Below are 25,008 nucleotides of genomic sequence, written 5' to 3' on the forward strand. Positions count from 1 at the left end.
TGTTGCCTTTCGTTTATAGATTAGAATATAACCAGATAACCTGACATCCATGTCAATTGATTGGAAATTAAACTTTAAGACTAAAGAAAACCGAATCAGTCTCATACACTTCACTTAATGTATAAAATGTCTATGTACCATCTGATAAAAGCATTTACATAACGGAGTTTTCATTTCAAAAGGAAGTAAAAAAAGTACATTCATTGACCCTTTCTCACAATGACATTTTTTACAATATTTAGAACTCAAATAACAGAAAATATGATAAGCCAGTTTTTTCTGTCCCTCGAAACAGACAACACCATGACAAAACAGATAAGGCAACTGCTACAAAAACTCCATAGACCACTGACGACAAAGCAACATGAACCAAACAAACCACAGAGTGATTTTTTCATTTATCTATATGCCAAATAAAATGTTTCAAATACGTACTGAACAAAAATCTTTCAGATATCGGTATTCATTATTTTATATTTTGAAACTGTATCATTGCAACAACCTCAACTCTTAACGACATTTTGTTCATAATAACTTTGTTGAAGAAATTGTGTAGCAAAAAATCAGATATACGAGAGATTCATGTTTGAATATCGGCGGCTCAAATCTTTTGTACGAATTTAAATGTGAATATTTGAGAAATGTTGAAAAAGTTGTCATGTAGTTTCTACAAAGGCTCGGGGTATGAGAAATAGAGCAGTGTGTTCCCTTTACAGGTTTATCCAGGGGAATATTTCTATATTAACACTTGGTGTTGACATAAACATCAATTATATAGTCGTTTTTATAAATTTACTGTTTTTAAAAGTACGAATTATTCTAAGTACTAAGGATTTCCATATCCCAGGTATAGATAATCTAAGTCGCATTTGGCTCAACATTTTGGAATTTGGGTCATCAGTGCTGTTAACCTTTTGTACTTTTTTGGCTTTATTCACTGTTTTGATCTTAGCGTCACTGGTTGGTCTTATGTAGACGAAACGCACGTGTGGTGTATTAAATTATAAGCCTGGTACCTTTATAACTATTAACATGAAGAAATGTTCTATTGTGATGTTTATTTGTGTATTTCTCTGTCCATAACGTTCTTACATATCGTCGCTGGGCTTCTAAAATGTTGTAAATTACAAATTTTTCAAGAAAATTTTTTCTCACAAACAGGCTTTGAAAATTTTGGCAAAATGCATGCTTCCAAAATGTCGTATGTGAACTTGAACATTTTTGTAAATAGCAGTGAAATAAAAACGTTGAGATTTCTGGATTATCCAAGAACTTAGATTATTTTCACAGAGATAAAGAAATGTACAATTCTTTTATTCTCAAAGCCATTCTCCAACGATTTTCAAGTTTTCATACAACATTTTGGAAGCAAACTTTACACACAACTGACATTGGCAATTTTGTAATTTGTCTTATTTCACACATTTTGATTAGTCTAACTGTATGCTATTTTGTAATACCAAAGATGTCCTCCCGCCCAGACCATTGGTGTCAAAAAGTATTTTTAGCCAAAAAAGTCGTATACGACATTTTAGAAGCCCAGTGACGATATATTTGTACTGTTGTTCCGTCATGTAATGTTTCCATTTTAGTATGTTTTGTTTTATATTTAACATTGCCATTAAAGCACGTGGTTTGGTTAGCCGCAAAACCAGGTTCTACCCACATTTTTTTTATCAAAATGTCCTGTACAAAGTATGGAAAATGACTGTTGTTATCTTATAGTTCGTATCTGTGTGTGTTGCACTTCAGTGTTTCTATTGTTTCATTGTTGTCCTCTTATAGTTGATGTGTATACCTCAGTTTTAGATTGTAACCAGGATTTCTCTTGATCTATTTTAGACTTTCGAAGAGCGGTATTCTACTGATGCCTTTTTTTTTTTTAACTCCAAAGGCTCTAAAGGGTCCGTGTTGCTCACCAATATGTATTTGAACCGTCACTAAATGTGGACAAATTTAAACATAATACCAAAATGATTTTAGAAAAAAAGATCATTGTTTACTTCTGTTAACAAGGAATTATTCAAATGAGCCCGCTAGGTAATGCTTAAAACGAAAGCTTCAGTATCAGACTTTCATACTAAATAGCATAATAAATATAGGTATCAAATAAAACTAAGTATTCATGTATCACATATGTATGCATCTAAAATTAAACATTTCAGTTGCTTCTATTTTTGTTGTGTTTGTATATTTATTGATATGTTTGTGTGAGAAAAATAAAATAAATGAATGTATATGTTTTGAATATGAAGTTATTCAAATAATGGTTTTTTTTTCATTTGTTTGCTTTTTTTATGTTGTTGATGGCTGATTTGAATGTCTGCATACATTGGAAACGTACACGAAGCCTTATTGTAATTCCTTTGTTATTTTTGTGCTATGATCTGTACAAGCACGAACATTCGACAAGAGTGCGGTTTCTTATGAAAACAATAAATGCATTTGGAACAACTTAAGTCTGCTACATGCTCCAATTTTGTTCACCTGATGTAAAACGCTTTGCAAATATACAAAAACTTTTATAAATGTTTAGATCTGAACTTCTATTGAATTGTTGAGCCGGTCTATTACCCGTTTTCTGGAGAACCTTTCCACCTGACGTTTTCAGTTTTATATTTAATTCTATCAATGTGCGGGTTTTTTTCCCCGAATTGAGAATGAGGATCACAGTAATGTGCAGAATTTGTACACACCAGTTGAAATACGTGTCGTTCTTAGAAGTAAATTGATATTTTAACCAGCATAACATTAACAATCCTTAAGGACAAATTCAGTATTCGTATGCAAAATAAAGGCAACAGTAGTATACCGCTGTTCAAAACTCATAAATCCATGGACAAAAAACAAAATCGGGGTAACAAACTAAAACCGAGGGAAACGCATTAAATATAAGAGGAGAACAACGACATAACACTAAAATGTAACACACATAGACAAAATCCCACGAGAATAACAAATATAACATATATATATAACATCAAAACCAAATACATGAATTTGGGATAGACAAGTACCGTGACACGTCTTATCGCAATGTGAATTTACACTCAAAAATAAGAGAAAACAAACGACACAACGTTATAATGTAATACACACAGAAACGAACTATAAATATAACAATGGCCATATTCCTGACTTGGTACAGGGCATTTTTAAAGGAAAAAATGGTGGGTTGAACCTGGTTTTGTGGCATGCCAAACCTCGCACTTTTATGGCCATGTGAAATATAACATCAAAATGACAACACAGGACTACAATATAAATAAATTGGAGAACACAATTGACAAAGAATCACACGAACAACAGCCAACAAAAGGAAACAAGTTCAAAATTTTAATACGCCAGAAGTGTATTTTGTCCACACAAGACCTACATGTGACGCCCAGATACAAAAGTTTGAAAGCAGAAACGAGTACAAATATAAAACAACACGTTTGATAATTTATTGCGTCCGAAGCGCTTTTCTGGATTTACCTTCATCAGGAACGCTCAAAGCCAAACATTTGAAATCCGAAGATATATAAGTACAAAGTTGAACAGCATCGAGGACCAAAAGATCAAAAAGGTTGTGCCAAAAACGGCAAGGGTTTTCTGTTAGTTACCAGAAAATCCCTATAATTTAGAATAATTTATACTTTTGCAAACAGTAAATTTTATAATATGAATATTCAAAAGATGTACATGATAAAACTGAAGTATTAACTAATTACAGGAAACAACTGAAATACATTTACATAACCAGACATTTGAAACACAAAAGTAGACACATCCGAATTAGTTTAAACCTCTACGCCCAGTGACGTCCTATTTGAAACTGAAAAATGACGAAAAAATGACGTCATTTGAATTTGTAAAACAGATCATCAAAAAATGAAAAATGACGTCACATAAGAATGAATAAGATAGAATTAGGATTGATTTAAGATAATATATTTGAACTAAATACTGATATTGCATTTAATAACAAAGCACATTGTAATACTTATTAATATCAAACTAAGGTAGCAATTAACTATATTATAAAACTATGTCCGGTTTGTTTTGAATCTAACTTCAAACGTAAAATATCGTACTGATTACGTTGAACGAAATCAAATCTGATAAATGAAGACGGTGATTAATTTTCTTTACCATAACACATAAATATAATAGAAAAGACGTCAACACATTTGACAAAATCCGATGAGAATTACAAATATAACATTAAACATTTAAACTAAATACATGAATTTGGGATAGACAAGTACCGTACCACGTCTTATAGCAAACACGAGATACGCCTAACTACTGATCATATGGTTTCTTTTTCTTCTATTGCTATGTGAGGTTACAGTAAGTTATTGTCATTCGGTGTGAGTCAAGACTCGGTGTAAAAGCAATACTTGGCCAATAATTGTTTACTTTTTACACATTGTGACTTTGAAGGAGAGCTGTTTCATTGGCACTCATACCACACATTCTAATTTTTATTTATCACATACCAATTTTACTGGTATTCTTAATCGCAAAGTCACAGTGAGGCCTTCAATATGGAGTATTATATATTTATATAGCCGGACTCCAAGAAACGAGGGCGCCTAACTTGATTAACTGTGTATACATTATATCAATATTGTCGTATTTCAATATACTGTTTACGGAAAATGCAAACAAATATTTATTTATTTACGAAAATATTTTAACCAAAAGATCCGAAATGAGTGCCGATGAGACAACTCAACAAATTTCGATATTGTGTATTGACATTTACAGTGTGTTGTAATAGACTATGTAAGAACGAAGTTCGCGAATATAAATCAAGTAAATAATTAAAGTGTCTTATATTCTGCTATAAATCATTGTACAGAAAAAGGAATAATATCTATGTTTTTTTTAGAATACATTGTAATTATTTTAAATTGTACCAAATATTTTTCAAATTAATGCATTTCTTTTCAAATGTCTTTTTACTATTTCACACAAAGTCGGTCTGTAACTGATTGGCTGTCACTTTAAGGCCCCTGCATGTCATATTATATGCGCTTTTTGTCTACAAAAGATCCATTAGTGGTGCTACAAACAAGGAAAAATCTAGACTGGTTCCCGATCGCAATATTCAGTAAGTGGAAGGACATTTAGGACCTAAAACAGCCGAAAGGGTTTGCCCAGAAGAACATTTTCTTTATGTAGAACATCCATAACATTTCTAGCAGATCAAAGTTTGTTAACAGTTAATTTATAGAATAGGATACTATCAATGATATTTTATATAACAGAAAATTCAACGTTTGTGTACTCTTAAGAAGATTAAACATTGTTTCTGAAATATTCTAAATGCATATTAAACGATTAATCTATTCTTAACACGATTTGATTCAGTTATAGATTTACTAGAAAATACCCGCTAAAAATACTTTGCTGAAAAGTATCACAGACGAAATACACCCAATCAATATAACAACCAAAAGAATAGTCTTCCCGACAGAAGCTATTGGATGTTTGGAATATACATTTAAGTTGTACGCCATCTTCGAAAAAAACAATATATGAGTGGGCTGAACATTTTATGCATTAATATGAATGGGGGGGGGGAGACTTCTGTACCCCTTTTTAACCGAAACCGAATCAATCCCCTTCCCTTTAGGGTATACTTTTTGCTGAGTAGACCATAATACTTGTAGACAAAGCGCAAATGATGACGCCACGACTTTTTTCACGAATTTACCCAAAATACTTCGCAACATACTCTGTTCCGCAGAACAAAATTTTTTGCGCCCCTCACATTAAATTCTGGATTCACACCGGATTTTGGGTGTTTCCGTGCTCAAAACCATCCCCATACATAACATTGTATGCATAGATATATGAATACACTATTCATAGATACCAGAAATTTTATATTTACGCTATACGCGCGTTTTGTCTACAAAAGACTCATCAGTGACGTTGGAATAGAAATAAAACGTAAAAAAAGCCATATAAAGTACGAAGTTTAATTGGGGTAGGTCACATTCAGCCGCACTTCGGTACTCATTTAAAACACAAAACTGAAGTTATCAAAAGTAATAAAAACTTGAACAGCCTTCAACAGGGTATTGTGATGAGTGACTCAATTTTTGTTTATAATCACATATGTGTTAATTTTTAACTGCATATATAATTATGTCTTTACAAAGCAATTCACAGTACAAGTGACGTAAACTTAATCATTTTGAAGACGGTCATTACACATAAGAAGTAAAAGTTGAAACCCCCCCCCACTCATTTCATTTGGAATTGACGTGGTTCCTTGGAAGGAAAAGCTTTTGACTTTAAAAGATCTGTTGTTATATTGCTGAGAGCGTCAAGGGAATGTGTACCACAAAGTGTTTCAGTGAAAGCTCAATATTTACCGTATCTGCTACGAAATAAAATTTAATTTTGCTGGGCAGTGCAATGTCAGAAATGATGACGGCTCGTTTATATCAGAGTTGAACGTCGTGAAAACTGGTCGATCTGAATTGGCTTTTCCACGATTTTAACCCCCAAACATCCCTAAAAGATCTTGAATTGAACACATAATAAACTACACTGGGCATTACCCTTTTTAGAATAAAACAATATTCGTGGATTTGATGTGAGAGGACACCAAATTTCAACTTTATTCATTTAGTAATATAGTTGACTGACATAAATAACGTATTATAATTTAAGTTACGAGAATAATTCATATTGTAAAATTATATATTGTCATGGCATAATGTGTAGGTCAATTTGGTCAATTATTATACATTTACCAAAAAGAAAGATACATTTTTTAGAATTCTACATGACTTGAAAAAAGTTTTACCATTTTAAATTTGTTTTGTTTATAATTAGACATCGAGGGACACTCAGAACTAAACTGTATAGATAAAAAGATATATGTGCCAAGAGTGCCAATGAGACACATTTACTTCTAAGTGTGTAAAAGTCAACCATTATATGTCAAAGTATGGCCTCCAACACGGAGTCCTGGCTCACATCAAACAGCAAGCTATGAAGGGCTCCGAAATAACTATTGCAAACCAATTCAAGCTGGAAAACCAACGAGTTAATCTATATTTTTATCTCGATAAACGAGAAACATTAATTGACCATATCAACAAACGACTATCAAGAAGACTGTATGTTTCCAGGTAAATATCTTTTATGTATTCACGTCGTCTTACGTGTGACTTGGTACATGACATTTTAAGAATAAATGGTGGGTTTTACCTGGTATTGCGGCTAGCCAAACCTCGCACTTTAATGGCAATGTTAAATATAACACTAAAATGACACCATTAAATGACAAGACTACAGTACAAATAAATGCAAAAACATGCATCACAGAAAAATACACAATTAAACATAAATATATGACATTAAGTCGGTTGTTATGTCTTTGGAATGTTTGCTGCAACAGATTTAATCCACCATTCCCTAAAATAACTGTGCCTATTCAGGAATGTGACAGTTGTTGTCCATTCGTTTGATATGTTTGATTAACTTTCCTAGGACATGTAGGAGTTCAGTATGTGTGTTATTCCAGGAATGTGACAGTTGTTGTCCATTCGTTTGATATGTTTGATTAACTTTCCTAGGACATGTAGGAGTTCGGTATGTGTGTTATTCAAAACTGAAACCCGTTTTTATGTTAGAAATGTTAGTAATTTGATATGCCACTTGAACATTTATAATATTCAATATCATTTTGGGTACACAAAACTGATATAATCAAAATATTTTGTTGCAATATGAATTTTGATAATCACATTGAGTACAATTTGTTTATCGTATTTCTTTGCTTTACACTGATTTACAGTTCATTTAAGTACTTCTTGGCAAATAAATGTGTAGTTGAGGAAGTATCGTGTAACATAAAAAAAGAAAATTCCCTATTTATAAGGGTTTAAATATATACAGATGAAATTAAGCAGGAATCCTCGTGTATTTTTTTAGGCAACCATGTATTAAATCACGACAAAAGGATTAACGATAAGAAATGTTTATGAGATGATCGATAAGTTTGAAGATACACCGTATATATAATTTTAAAACAACTTTTCGGTTATTTCTAAAACGCATATCTATTGTTGCTGATCAAAGCCAGTAAATACCAGGCTGAAACTTTTCACCAAGGGAAAAAATATAAGTATGAAGACAGTGTACCTTAATCAGATTATATTGGTTTTCAATTTTGGTGAGTTTATTGTTTACATATCTGTTTTTTTTTAAATCAATTACAAAAAGTGAGTACGGTCTTCTCTATATATGTGCCGTTTGCCTTAGAAATTGATACTTTAACAATTAAAAGAAATTTTATTTACTACTAGGTAAAAATAATATACGTTAACAATTCTGTTTGTCCCTTCCTGTTTCCCCTTTACGAAAATTGATATCCACTTACACGATGATTTATATCATTGTCAAAAAGTCGTCTCGAATCGGAAATAGAAAATCTTCTTGTACAAACAAAAGCTGAATGAATTGTTACTTTTTTGTAATTGAACAACAAGGTAAAGTGGATATATATGCAGTAGTGAAAGAATTTCCTTTAGTTAAGATCGAGAGAGAGAGAGAGAGAGAGAGAGAGAGAGAGAGAGAGAGAGAGAGATAATGTGTAGTGTAAACCCTGCTTCATTTAATGTTATTATTCGTCAAAGAAACTAATTTACATTATATGAGGAATATGCATGTTTTAATTTTTTATCTGCATTATTGTGGTTTCTTTATGTTCTATATTGATACTCTTTACAACGTCATCTATAATTATAATTGTATACACCTTCTTTTATGAAAATGTCTAGCACAACTAAATAAAAATATTTGCCAACAACAAAAATACACCATCCAATAGTAATGTGATGACCACTATTCAGCCAATAGGTACTGCACTTATAGTTAATTACGAGGGGGAGGATTGACGAAAGACTGTATCATCATTCTTCACCTTCTAGGTAATTGCAGAAAATGGACAGTTGTTATCTATTCGTTTGATGTATATGAGCTTTTGATTTTGTCATTTGATTAGAGAATATCCTTTTTGAATTTTCCTCGGTGTTCAGTAATTTTTGTGATTTTACTTTTAACATAGATATCAATGAGGCTTGGTAATTATATCGACTTCTACAATAAAATCTAAGTTACAAATTTTACTACAGCAGTTTTGCATGTCGATGTTACTTCATAATAAGTTTAATAGACAAAGTAAGGGATACATTTTGGAAACAAACTCATAAAAATAATGACATTTGGTATGATTGCCAATGGGACAACAATCATCCAAACTTCGAATGAAGTGGATATAAGCAATAATGGGCATGTAATTTTGTGTGTCCTTTATAACTTACTGTTGGTGTGAGCCAAAGCTCCGCGTTGAAGACCGTACTTGGACATATAATGGTTTACTTTTGCAAATTGTGACTTGGATGGAGAGTTGTCTCATTGGCACTCATACCACATCTTCTCATATCTATAGACATAGATCAACAATGAGTTAAACCCATGCATACGATATATTTGGACATAAAAAGAGACGGTATTTTTTTCTTTTTAGGTGGTAGAAAAATGTTTCAAATGTACCAGCTGGACGGCAACTTAATGTACGCAGAGAACTAGTTTATCAGTTGCGTTGCAGTATTTTCCGCCTGTTTGGTGTTCTGGTTCTTGTATCACGAGGATCATTGAGCACAACGGTGTGACAGGTACAAAATGAAAATGATATAACGAATAAAAAAAAGTGTTAATGATATAGTGTTACTATGTGGATGTTTCTTTATTGGCCCTGTTATAGATTCGAGGTTAGCTGAATCCGAGACTCAGTATAGCTGATCGAAAATCTATAACAGTGCCAATATAGAAACAGACAGTTAATCACATTTTTATCAGAATAAACTAAGAAACTTACCGTAAAGAAGATACAGAATTTCATATCTGAACTCATCTTTTCACATTCAAAATCTAATTTAAATTAGTTCTCAACACTTGCTCCTCGTTGCAACTAGGAGCAAGTGTTGAGAACTTATTTTAATGAAATTAATACGAAACAATTACGCGAAAAAGATAAGGGATGTAACTTAAGGATGTTTGATTCTCTTATTTTTGAATTGTAGCCAGATATTCAGAATCCTACAATTTTTTTCAATTTAGTGCCTCTGCTAACCCTTCTTTTCTAATTTTAGTACATAGAGTTTGAAAAACCATATTTTAAAACTTTAGTATTTTTTCGAATTAAATGCAAATCTATCCTTCTTTTAAATGAATGCTTCAACCCCCGAGACGGTAAATATGACACCCTGAGCGGCACGTTACATAAAACAATCATGTGAAAAAATGTATAAATTTTTACTCAGAAGCTATGTTTTTTTTGTTAATTTTTATGACATGAATTCATTTCTATTCATATCGTACGGGAAAAAAATTGACAAAATTAGATTTTATCCTGAAACTTTCATATGAAGTCTCATATACGGAAAATTATGAAGAGATGTTTGAGAAACGGACCACTGGAAACGTCATTTACTTGATGAAAATAGATTATTGTTCGGTTCCTTCCGTGAATTACATTATTTGGTGCTAACATTTCTACAAAAAAGAAGTGTTGATACTTTTAATTACCTTGATTGCTTGTTGATCGCTTCAAAGCCGTCACCCCGTGTCAAACATTACAAACACTCCGCATGTGGCGATCTACACGCTGAATTTAAAAATAAAACAAGATCATTCATGCTACAATCGTCAGTAATCGAGCATTGCTTTAAATTGCTTGGCTCTGCAATTTACGGGAATAATGGCTGGTCGAATTCAAGTAAATATATCGTTGTTCTTATAAAGATATTTAGATAAGTATTTTATTCAAGAATAAATATGCCAAATTTTTTTTCATATAGAGTTTATATTCTAAGTATCAAATGCAAATAAATCTTGATTATGTAAAATCAATAAAAATCGTAATGTGATAGTCTAAGGTGAAATTCCTAATACATATTATCTAATGTCACGAACAAATGGTTTATACTTTAGGCATATGATAAAGTATGTATGATATGTTTTTTTTCATTATGACACCCGTATATGTAACGGAATTTGGTGCGACTGTCATTCAGGTGTGAGGTTTAGCTAGCTTTCAGACCAGGTTTAATCCACCATTTTTTACATGGGAAAATGTCTGAGCCAAGTAAGGAATATGACAATTTTTGTCCATTCGTTTGATGTATTTGAGCTTTTGATTTTGCCATTTGATTTGGGGAATTTCCTTTTAGATTTTTCCTCTGAGTGTTTTTTGTGATTTTGTATTTTATATACCCGAGACACTTATCGAATCTCAGAAGCTTAATACATGTAATATGTGTATAAAGCATTGGTGACTGAATACTGATTCCACAATTATCTTTGCAACTTCTACTTTAATTGAACGTAACAACTGACCCAGAGTTTTTAATAAAATGTAACACCTTTTTATTGCAAGCCATTTAACTATTTATTCGAACTTAAATTGATTGATTGTTAGTTGCTTAACGTCCAGTGGCAAATATTCGAACTTAAAGATCTATCATGTTATATATAAGATGTCTTATTTAACCTAGCTTTTATTAGATAAATGTACATTTGTGCTTAATAAGGTATCATATATACTTTATTGTTAATTCATATACGCTTTGTCATATTTCAGACGTCATAATAGGCTGTTCAACAGGAGGATCTGATGTAAAGCAGACCACATGCGATGAAGACTATTGTAATCTAAATCATGGAAATACCGTTAGGTCTTGTACTGTATATACCACCCTCATCATGGCAATTTTGTGTAGCCTTTCGTTTATTGATTGGAACCAAACCAGATAGATCGACATACGATTCACTAAAATGTGAATATTTAAATGTAAGTCTGGTGAAAGAAAATCATGTTCATGCACTTTTCACAATGTATATAATATCTTTGTACCACATAATAAAATCATCTACATAACGGATGTTTTAATTTTAAAGGAAGCCAAAAAATGCATTTATTGATCCTTTCTCACAATGACTTGTTTAAAATATTTCTTATATAACTTCACTAGTTGGAAGTATGCAAATAGTGAAAAAGATGATGTGATATGATTGTCAATGAGATAATTCTTCACAAGAGACCACGTGACAAAGAAATTAACAACTAGAGGTCACTGTACGGCCATTAACAATAAGCAATAGTAATTAAGTGAGAAAAGTGAACGACAGTTGTCCTGCAGTTTCTACATATGCTGGTAGTTTAATAAATAGAGCAGTGCTTTACTTTTACAGATTAAGAGTCGAATATATTTTACAAGAGTCTCTAAGGGTCCGTTTTGTATGTTCATGTCTGATAATTTAATGACTCTCGGAAACTTAATAGATTAGATTTTACGTCATGATAAATGTATCTTTTTCATGATCTTGTATTGCTGTTGGTTTCTTCTGATTACAGTTTTCTTTAGCTTTGCCCAACGCACAGAAAATGGTATATAAATTGTCAATCAAGGGCCATTACTTCTACAAAGACTTCTAACAATTTAGATAAAATATAAGGCTTATTTGTAGATTTTGTCTTGATGATCACTTTTGCTATATTAGGTTTTTGATTGTTTGCTCAACTTTTATATCATATCTATAGTGGTGTAGACATGAACGACGGGTGTTTATGCATACAAAAAACAGGTTCAGCTTTACTAAAATGCATCATGACTGATTTTGTTTCATATAAAGATTGTATATTTGCTTTTCTTTATATAAGAGTCTAAGTCATGCAATACAAATGAAAGTCACTCTAAATACTAATCGTTCGAAGAAGTTTTCTGGATTTTTCTTCTTTACGAACACACAAAACCGAATATGTGAAAGCCGATGAAGTAATGGTACAGACATTCTGTAAAATGTTAATTTCATGCAAACCTCACATAGAATCTGTCGATCGGTAAAACACGACGCATAAGTTAAATGTTCTACCTTTAATTGAAAAGATGAAAAAGTCGCATTTTTGCATTAACATAAAGTAACTTTATCAATATCATCTTCAAAATGCATGAACAAATAATCACTTGACCATCTTGACGTTAAGCAAACTAAAAATCAATCAAAACAAAATATCTGCTCCTCTTACATGCTATCGGAGCATCATCAATCTACTGTATTAGTTAAATATAAAACATTCTATTTTGATAGATGTTTGTGGACACATATGTTTTTTAATCTTCTTATTTTTGTTTTGTGTTTTCTTTCCTCTATCCTCTATTTCATTTAATATCATAATTATTCTTATTAAATGAAGCGTTTCTCTGAATTCAAAACCTCGTAATAGATTTAGACGATTTGGAATATACTCTTTATTTAATAATGTTTTATATAATTTTTGGTTTAAAGCTATCAAGATAACTATTTATTAATAACAATCATGATATGACAGATAAAAAACGAGTTAATAGCAAAGTACGAAGTGATATCTAATCTAAAATAATTTGTATTACAGATGCGTATTACATTGTTAAGGATCAGGGAATATTCGACTAAAATTTGTTGCCTTGGAGAGTAACGTTAAATATCACAATTACGTATAAACTCATCAAAGATATCTTTCCGATTATGTTTGTTCTCTATTATGGTGAGTATATTATATAGATGACTATTATTTTGAAATTCGATTAAAAAAGTAGATATGGTCTTCCATATATATTTAGGCCAATTACCTTGAAAATTTCCTTTCCTCAATTAAACAAGAGTGTGGCTAATATTAAGTTGAAAGTCTTAAACATTAAGGTTTATAGTTTGGCGTATGTTGTTATTCTGTTGTTTAGATGAAGAAATGAACTGTTATATTATGTATTTATGTATTTCTCTGTTTGCGTTGTACTGTCATTTATGTGTACTGTTTTCTTTCACTTGAGCGGGAGGTTGTCGCTTAAAATGTGTTTTACCAAGTCAGAAACATGGCAGTTGTTCATTGTTATGTCCTTCTTTGTCACTTTTGCACTTGTTTCTGTTGTTCCATAGTTTTCCTCGGTTTTAGTTTGTTACCCGGATTTGTCTTCGTTTAATCGTTTTATGACTTTTGAACAGCGGATTACAACAGTTGCCTTTATTTAGTGCAAGTCTCACATGAAGCTTAAATTTATCAGCGGTCGATAAAAATAAGGTCAATGTCAGATACACCCGTCAGATATATTTGTATACCTTAAATCCTACAAATAGTTGACTTTTTGTATAAAGTATCAAAGTATTGATTTCTAGATTGACAACATATGTGTTACGTTCGGAGGACGTGTTTTTCAACAGACTGTCGGCATTCCAATGGGAACAAACTGCGCCCCTCTTATTGCCGACTTGTTTTTTTATTATTATGAGGCTGACTTCATGCAGGAACTTCTTAGGAAGAAAGATAAGAAGTTAGCAATATCCTTTAACTCTACTTTCCGCTATATAGATGGTGTTCTTTCACTAAATAATTCAAAATTTGGTGACTATGTGGAACGCATCTATCCCATCGAGCTAGAGATAAAGGATACCACAGATACAGTTAAGTCGGCCTCATATCTTGACTTACATCTAGAAATTGACAATGAGGGTTTGTTGAAAACAAAACATTACGACAAAAGAGATGATTTCAGCTTTCCAATTGTGAACTTTCCATTTCTAAGTAGCAACATTCCAGCAGCACCTGCATGCGGGGTATATATCTCCCAATTGATACCGTGCTTGCATTTCCTATCATGATTTTCTTGATAGAGGGTTGCTGCTCACAAGGAAGCTATTAAACCAAGAGTTCAAAATAGTGATGTTGAAATCATCCCTTCGTAAATTTTACGGACGCCATCACTAGTTGGTTGACCGTTATGCAATAACCGTTTCACAAATGATATCGGATATGTTCCTTACGTCGTAACTACAATCCCCTTCCCTTTCATGAATGTAACCTACCGAATTAAACTATTTACGGGATTTGTTATCACATTAGCAACACGACGGGTGCCACATGTGGAGCAGGATCTGCTTACCCTTCCGGAGTACCTGCGATCACCCCTATTTTTTTGGTGGGGTTCGTGTTGTTTATTCTTTAGTTTTCTATGTTGTGTCATGTGTGCTGTTTTTTATTTGTCTTTTTCATTTTTAGCAATGTCGTTGTCAGTTTGTTTTAGATTTATGAGTTTGACTGTCCCTTTGGTATCTTTCGTCCCTCTTTTATATATCTTCCTAACTCGAATTCTTCTTTTATCCATTTTAGCTAGGAAAACGTACTTATATTCTCTAAAAACAAAATCCGATTGATAAATATCATACTCAATTGGGTCTTTTGCAAAACGTTATTTAGGCGATAAAAGCAGTTGTGAGTTTATGTCCTGCCTTTGTTTCTCACCGAAGAACCCCATGTGCGCTGTAGTTTTGTTTTGCATTTTATTTGCATTATCAATTTTATAAAATATTTCATTTCAGTCTTATTCTCGATATTGACTGCCAACAGCATCCATACTTTATCTAATGCTAAACTGGTGACCACTACTCCGCCAACAACAACACCGAAAGGTAATATACTTTAAAAAGTTTTTATCTCATAAATTGACCATCGACCTTTTCATCCTTCTTCCCTTTTTCCCTTTTTTTATATTTACATAGATAGCAACTGGGCTATGAATGAGTGGTTTAATTCCCTCCATGTCACTTTACACTCACTTCGGTATTAAATCATTTAACAAGAGAAGTTATCAATGTGTTCCATAATTCTTTAAATGCCTGTCAGAAACCTGAAGTTAAGTGGAAGTCGTTCGTTCATGTCTCTTAAATATTTTTGGAAATTGTTTTGTTTTAAATTAGGTCAGTAGGTTTCTCAATTTAATTGTTGCATTGTTTTACCCAATCATACGATGTGTTTTCTCATAGTTGAAGGCCGTACGATTGCCTATAATTGCAAACATCCACTTAATTCTAACTTTGTTGAATAATCGTTTCATTGACAAACATATCACATCTTCTTATTTTCATATCAGGACTGCTTTTATACAAACATCGTATTAAGTAGAAAAAACAGTTGTAATTATAATCGAGTTTTCTAATCACGTTAGATTTTTAAGTCTTAATTTTGATTTATATATCTTTATAAGTTATCATGATTTATATTGAATATATATGTATTCATCCTATATTTTGAGCTGTGGAATTCGTAGCCGAACCTATAACTTATATTTGAGAAAAAAATTCTTGATTAGATAGATAGAATTATGCACATTTAGTCTGATTTAGGCGCTCCAGCTCCAAACAAACATTATGGATGACGTAACAACACCTTAAATACACATTCAGAAAAGAAAAAAACCCAGATCGTATGAAATAAAAAAAACCTGGACCCTACATTCCCCCTCTAAATAAAACTCTTCTGTATTCGCCAATGCAGTTTGTGAAACAAAGCATTTGTTGGATTTTAGAAACAAACTAGTGTTCTCTTTTCAGACGGTATGAGATGTTTCAAATGTACTAGTTCGACGAATAATCAGTGTACCACGACAGTTAGTATGCATGAAGCCCTGCAATATCTTCCAGTTGTTTGGTGTTCTAATGATTGTTTTATGATGGAAATCGATCATGACGGTTTGACAGGTACTAATTATTATACTAGATATTCAGAGTACATAAACTGTTATCACAGAGATATGTCTCGCCTTTTTGTAATTTTGAATATGCAAATTTTGAAATCAAACTAGAAATACTTTAACATCTTGCACAAGTTATGCAAACATTCAAAGTCAATGAACCATGACTGAGTTACATGGCTAAACAATCTTCATGTAAATGAGATGTGCCAATACTAATACAACTACCATTGACATATTATAAGTCGTTCCCAAACCGAAATACAAACATTATCTTGTAAACGAAATAAAATTTTTAAAGTCAATGAAAAATGAAGAGGGGGTGGAGCTACATAATCAACATGGAAACAATACTTGCAAATACCAATTAATTTGCATACCAAATAGCATTGACTAAACATTAGCAGTTCATCCTAAACTGATCTAATCACAAACTAATATATGTAAACTAAGATAAGGTTCAAAGTCATTAGACTGTGACTGAGGGGCCAAATATTCTCCATGGACATATGGGCCAATGCTTATATAACTGAATACCAATTAACATTGGCCTACAACTAATAGTTCCCCTTGAACTGACCTAATCACAAACTAATACATGATAACTTAGAAAAATTTTCAAAGTCAATAGACCATGACTAAGGGGACGGAGCCAAATTATCTCCATCGAAATGAGATATGCCAATGCTTATACAACTGCATACCAAATATCATTGACCTACCACTTGTGGTTCCCAATAAACTGACCTAATAACAAACTAATACATATAAAGTAAGCAAAAGTTTCAAAGTCAGTAGACCATGAGTGAGGGGGTAGGGCCAAATAATCTCCAAAATAATAAACAACACGAACCCGAACAAAAACTAGGGGTGGTCTCAGCTGCTCCGGAAGGGTAAGCAGATCCTGCTCCACGTGTGGCACCCGTCGTGTTGCAAATGTGATAACAAATCCGGTAAATAGTCTAATTCGGAAGGTCACATTCATGAAAGGGAAGGGGATTGTAGTTACGACAAGTATGTAACGATAAGTCACGCATAGTAACCAATTTGTGTTTTGACGGTAGACGTAAAGACAACAGAACGGGTAAATAAAACGTGTCCTTCGAGAATAATTTTTTCAAGTAAATGAATGGGTAAAATGTTTTAAAATTGAAACTCTAGTAAAAAGAGGTTATCACAAAACCAGATCAGGCAGGCAATCATCAGAAATAGCGCATGTTGCTAATTGATATCTACATATTGAAGGAAGATAAGCTGTGTGATTTAGGGGAATAAAGCATGTATAGAGTGGTCTATCAAATACTATAACTTAATCAATGCAAATTTATCTAGATATGTAAATAAATTCATCATAGATACCAGGACTTAATTTAGTATATACGCCAGACGCGCGTTTCGTCTACAAAAGTTTATAAAGGAAAGATATTATATGTTTATTTTACATGCTATATAGATACTGGTATACACAGTTGTAAATACAAGTAAATTGTAGGTGCAATAAAACCAATCGGGATGTATCAGTCATATGTTAAAAAGATTTACCAAACACCTAATACATGTATATTATCTGATTATTACATGGCATTTTTCATATCGCATGTATTATCAGCCCTAGGTTCAATATCAGCCCAAGAGCCGCAGGGCTGATAATACATGCGATATGAAAAATGACATGTTATTATCTTTTTATCATATGCTTCAACAATGGAGAAAAATAACAGATTCATTTATTGATCCTCTTACGTGGTTCCCAAATAGAAGTTCAAAGAGTTAACGTTCACGGACGTTGGACACCAAATTTAATACATTGATATAAAATCTTTCTAAAATATGACTCAACGGAGAAGAAAAACATTTAAATTTACAAGAAATCTACCCGGAAATTTGTGTTTAATTATAGCCAATTGTGTTAAGATGTAAATATCAGTGAAAATACACCTACTTCATGTTATTGCAGTAATTCTGAATACATTTATGGACCCATTTCCCATGTTATAACAGGAGATCTTAACATCGTTCAAGACCGAGAGTTGAAATCATTCCTCAGTAAAGGACCTAAATATCGTCCCCCTTCAACTATTAATTGGAATGAGTGTCACGATATCATCCACGACTCACTCCGTACTTACTGTTTGAAATGGATAAAATGGGAAAAAGCTGACAAAAAATATTTGAACTCTTTTTTTTTAATTCAATAATAAACATTGTTGATATACGTATTCAACATTTTAAAGAGCATTTTACCCTTAACAATAACCTGAATAAACCTATTTCTCGTATAAAACATAAACTAAAAGAACTAGCTAGAACTTATTGCGGACCTGTTTTTGTATTGCTATGAGTTACAATTTATGACAAAAATCAGCAAAGACCCATCGAAACAACATCTGATACACAAATTTGATAATACTTTTAGATATTTGGATGATATTTTAGCTCTCAATAATGACGACTTCAGTATGTATACTAAAAAAATTTATTCTGTTGAACTTACTTTGAATAAAGCTAATACTAACAATGACCACTGCCCTTTCCTCGATCTTGATAAATATATCATTAACGGAAAGCTTAATACTAAATTTTATGATAAAAGAGATGATTTCTCATTTCCTATCGCTAATTATCCATTTTTAGATGTAGTAGAGGGTTTGCTACTCCTAAGAAAATAAGCAGTTGATAATTGGAAAATCGAAATCATCACGTTTAGAAATCAGAGATTAGACAGGAATGACCCTCTAATAAAAATAAAACTATACGAGGTTCACTCACAAAAAGAGGAGGTTAGGCTAAAATTGTTTTCAACGTTGCAGATTTTTGACAGTTGTTTTTGATATATATCTTGATATAGACAGATTGTACAGTACCTATTGTGGGGGTGGTTTTAATAGGCTTCTATTGAAAAGATGTGTTTTAACACAAACTATATTGATATAATCTAGTTGCGCGTAAGGTCTTGTTTTGTGAACAAACGTGTTACACAGTATACAAACGTTACGGTAGAAATCAAAGTTAGTTATACACATCATGACTAGTTTCGTATCCTTGACGCTGGTGGCACCAAGGAGTGGAAATTAATATTAAATTGTTAAAAATAGTTAACATGCAAAATTATAATTAACTTTTTATTTTCCGTGTAATAGATAGACAACTTTGAACTGTCTAAGTTATAGTTATTGACCAAGCAAGTCGGTATATGTTATTTAATCTGCACAGCTCGAGTGACCCTGCTTAACCTGAACGACGATTTGATTGGTCAATAACTGTTTTAACACATGACGCAATCAATTTACGTGAACGTTTTAGAAATTGTGGACGGTAGTCCGCAATCCACGGTCCTAGGAAATATTCTTGTAGGGTAAAGAAAGGGAGAAATACGACTTTGGTAATTTTTAAATTGATAACTTTTTTTTATATTTAGGCGTATTCAAAAATTGTGATTTGATGGTAGATTTTTTTTTTTAACTTTTCTGTTAAATTTATTCCCAATTCTTATTCAATTACAGACGATTAAGACTTTGACAAATAGTGTACTTTGAAATCGGTGTATGATAAAAAAAAAACATAACTGAAAGGGTTATTGAGTTTAGAATAATTGCTTTTGAGTTTCTTTCCCTCAATTTTTATATTACCTAAACAAATGTTAAATAAACAGACAATACCTTTCTCTTTCCAATCTTTTACTACCCCAGCCCCCAAAATTTCTTTTTATCTACTGTATTAATTTTTACGATACGTCCATCTAAATGAAGAAATGAAGTCCGATGGTTCTCCAGCTACCCCCCTCCCACCCCCCCCCCCAAAAAAAAACCAACAAACAAACCCTGTTTTGAAACAAGCTTAAATATGATCCTCTTTAAATTCGATCCAAAAATAGTCGCTTTATAGGAATAGATAATCAAAAAGTCGTTAAAAATTCCATTGAGTCTAAAACTAATCCAAATCTTATTTCTTTTTATATTTGGATATTCTTAGATACATTTCTTTTTTGGCAGAAATTACAAAAAAATGTTTCAACTATCTTTCGGACTTAAAACACTGATTTTAAAAGATTAATGTTGTACACAAAATATAATACAATATGTCCCAGCTTAGATAAAAAAAAAGAAATGAGAAACCTTTCTTTTTTTCCTATTTTGAAACTACGATATTTGTACAAAGTTTAACTTTGTTGTTATTTCAAGTCAGATAGCGGATTCGGGCAGGGTATGAGCGACTAGGTTGTTCACCCTAGGATTAGACAAGATATCGTGTTTTAGCATAAAATCGTCAATACTGTTTTTAGTCTCGCTACACTCGGTGATATTATTTTAATTTTATTGAATAACGCCCCCTCAAAATCCTGGAACCGCCCCTAAAGGTAAAAATAGATTTGAACTGTGCAGTATATCTGAGGTAGTTTATGCACACCTTTGCTGTGCATTATCCAGACAAAAGCACAGTTAGAACAAAGGGATTTTACCCATGCCATGTGTTAAGCGCACTAATTGCAATGTTTATTTTAATCACAAACAACGAAGTCAATCCATTTAAGAATCGTGAGTTTGGCTGGAGATTTTGATTTACGCTCTTCTTTCATATGTTGGTATTGTAGAATTCGAAACCTTTGACAGAAAAAGTTTTCAAATAAGACCATACAATAATCAATTCTTTATTTCAAATTTCATTGATCTAGAATATGCATCTTTTCTATAAAAAAAGTTCTGCAACACCAATTTCCTCTGTTATCTGCAGTGATTCATCTTGCATCTAGACACTATCTCCCACTTTGATATTTTGATTGTTTGTTCAGGTTGTCTTGTGAAATTCTCGCGGTCAAACGTTCGTTTTTTCTTCTGATTTGAAATTGTCTGAAAAAGTTTATATTTCATATCTTCTTAATGGATCATATAAGTCCGGGTATCATTAACTCGTTCAGCTTTTCAGCAACGTCTGATATGGTAAACCAGGCGCGTAGCTACGTATACGTCAAAACTCCCGGGCGTACACTTGAATTTTGGTAAAAGAATGTTTTAATATTAATGCATTAAAAGGAACAGATTAAAATCATATAAGTCTTGAAAATCATTCTTCATTATGGCTTGTATAATTGCGAATAAAAATGATGAAATTTACTTTTCAAACAAAAGGTATCGTATCATGCGTATTATACATGCGTTCATTTTCTGTCAAAGTCTGAATTTGCTGTGAATTGTACTTTCTTACCATTTGTTTAAAACTATTCATTATCTGTTATGATTTGCATTTTTGTCGATCCTGTCGAGCAAGCGAGACATACTAATCCTAGATTACGTCGGAGGCGTCAACATAATGTTCAGCATGTTGTTAATTTTTTTTTATATCAATAACTTTGTTTACGAAAGTTGGGCATACATTTAATTTTCCTGTATTTTCCGATAATTATAAAAGGAACTTCTTTTTGCAGTTACAGCCGATAACATTGCGTGTGCAGGTAGAGATAATATTCTTTAATTTACTTGCTTGCAAGCTGAACCGTGAAGAAATTATTAGTTTAGTTAAAGTACCCTCCTTTAAGAAAAGCCTAGTCCTACAGACAGATAGGTTTTATGAAATTAGCGAAGCTTTTTTCTATGATTAATGAAACAAAAAATTTAAAAGAATCTTGTTTTAATTTTTCAATTTATGGACTTATCTTTTTGCAATTAACAGACGAGCTGGTATTATTTTTTTACATGACAAATTTGTAAACCTTCATAGATTGTCATGAACTTTGGCAGAAGAAGATAGAGAAAATTTTCAATTATTTTAAATCCTGGAATGGACTGATAAATGTTTTTTTTGCAGGAAGCAATCCCAGGCGAGAACCAGGGTTCCACAGAACCCTTTACGAATTTCATAATACACCTAAAAATCTATCAGAAAGGGGTCTTATTGATTGCTTTGCCTCGTGACTCTTTTTAAACATAATCTAAAGTAACTGGTTTGGACATTTTCTCTAAAACCAAATTAACACCATGAATTATTATAAATTAAACATTAACGATACACAATTAGGCTCTAAAGTATGTTGCTTTTGATGAGTTTTTCATGACAGAACAGGTATCTCCTTCTTGATATCTCGTTCGCTTCAGGGGGCTTCGCCCTCGAACCCACTACTATATGACCTGAATACTTTGGGAGCCCTCAGACCCATTGTCGAGCTTCGGGCGTACGCCATTGGCAGTGGCAAATATCAAGAACTATATATTGTGAGAATGTACATACGAGTAGAAATCATCTTCGAAAATTTTATACAGAACTTCATACATCCTTCTTTTATTTGCACTATTTCAGTTTAAAATTTGTACACTACGAATATACACAGTTTAGGTTGAACATGTTATCAACTGTCTACTTGAAGATTTCAATGTGATTGTCTTATCAGTTGTGAAAATTTAAGATATGCAAGTAAGTAGTGTTGAAACAAGATTTTACATCTTTGATTGTAAGTAGACATTTAAAAAAAGTCATTTACAAGAAAGTTTTATTTTATGTGACTACACACGAGTGTCACGATTTAACTATGCAAAATAAGAAATGCAAATCAAAATGCGGATGTATATGTAAATAAAAAGATGTGCTATGATTGCACAACTAGACGAATATCACCAAAGATTAAATAGAAGTTAACAATATAGATCACTGAACGGCCATCAACAATGAGCAAAACCTATAGCGCATAGATGGCTATACAAGGCCCGAAATGACAAATGTCAAACAATTAAAACGAGAAAACTTAAGGCCTGATTCCTGTTGATACCTTCGCATGATTTCCAGGTTATATTTCTTTAATGGTGTACTGGTGTACTGTTGTAAATTCATATGAGTTGTCCGTGGTTTATCTGTGCTTTGCATGTTGTAATGTACTATTATATAGTTTATATATATATATTTCTCTGTCCTGAGTATTCTTGCATTTATTTGTACTGTATTCCTGTTACGGTAATTTTAACAGTGCCATATCAGTGAGAGGTTTGGCTAGCCATAAAACCAGGTTCAACTCACCATTTGTTTCTCTCAAAATGTCCTGTACCAAGTCAGGAAAATTACAGTTGTTATCAAATAGTTCGTTTCTATGTATGTTGGTGTTTGTTTTTGTTGCAGTTCAGTGTTTCTGTTGTTCCGCTGTTTTCCTCATTAATTGATGTGTTTTCCTCAGTTTTGGATTGTAACCTGGATTTTTTTTCGGTTAATCAATTTATGACTTTTGAACAGTGGTTTACTAAAGTTTATGTTTAAAAAAAAACAACGAATGAAATACAAATATGTTATACAGTAACTATCGACAACCACTGAAAAACATGCTCCTGATTTCCGACATGCAAAACAGAATGCGGTGGGGTTAATACTATATGTGGGCGCCCTTATCATAGGAAAATTGGTTATATTATGGGTTATAAGTATTATAAGTATTATAACGAATTGTTGAAAAGGGCCATCCAAATTAAAACAACAAGTAAAAAAAATGCAGACTGGGCGTGGCACTGTATTAACAGTTCCGTACAACTATGGTCGGGTTGTTGTCTCTTTGACACATTCCCCATTTCCATTTTCAATTTTATAACATAAACTCAGACTACTCACAGTAACTGACAAACCCACTAATTATTGGTTAAACAATTTATGAGAGTTATCAACTTTAGTTATTTTTTTTAATATATTAATTAACGCACCTGTAGCGAGTCTATTATTACTATTGAATAAGTTATAGAGATAACAATTATTTTGAAAATAAACATCAATCATCAGCGAGCTTTCTCCCAAGACAGCGGCGTAGGATACCTTTATACACTAGTTTTGTTAGAAAAAAAAGTTATAATATTCACATACACAACAAATCAAGATATCTCAAGTTTCTAGCTGTATTATGAAGCAGTAAACTATTAATCGTTGTTATATTTTAGGAAAAATAACAGAGAACGATGGCAGGCTATGGTATCATGTCATTTCTATGAAAAATTATCAGTAATGTTAATACATGGCTTACAAGTTTACTAAAGGTGTTCCCAATAGCATGTATAACAACTCATCTAAGAATTTTAAATCATAACTGAAAAAGAATAAATCTTCTGTACTAAATAAAAAATAATCTTTTTTAAGGAGATAAAACGAAAAATGTTGAACTCAAATCGAGTTCATCATATTTATCCATCAATCGGCAAATCAGAACAATGCATTTGCATCTGCCTTCAACACACAAAAAAACCCAAAAAATAATAACAAGATAGTTACACTCAAAAGATATATGCATCCTCTATAAAGATAACAATCAATAAAAAAAACAACACATTTACCAAACTCCAAAGCGAAGTCAGTTAACAGTTAGTGAAAAATGAGAAACTAAAACGCTTGACTATACCAGCAAACGGAACGGATGGAAAACCATATATTGCCTGTTCATCTTATATTTACGTTTAAATTAAATTGTTAATCA

The 25,008-nt window shown here is 32.2% G+C and overlaps 1 long non-coding RNA gene across 1 annotated transcript; it reads left to right on the top strand.

Annotated features, from left to right (window-relative positions):
• The first annotated feature begins 13,465 nt into the window (after positions 1-13,465).
• Positions 13,466-16,584, top strand: LOC143051036 (uncharacterized). Its single transcript, XR_012970556.1, has 3 exons — positions 13,466-13,600; positions 15,427-15,516; positions 16,438-16,584. It is a non-coding gene; the product is annotated as an uncharacterized LOC143051036 (long non-coding RNA).
• The last annotated feature ends 8,424 nt before the right edge of the window (positions 16,585-25,008 follow it).

The sequence above is a fragment of the Mytilus galloprovincialis genome, chromosome 11, assembly GCF_965363235.1.
Source record: "Mytilus galloprovincialis chromosome 11, xbMytGall1.hap1.1, whole genome shotgun sequence".
In the NCBI taxonomy this organism is placed as follows: Eukaryota; Metazoa; Mollusca; class Bivalvia; order Mytilida; family Mytilidae; genus Mytilus; species Mytilus galloprovincialis.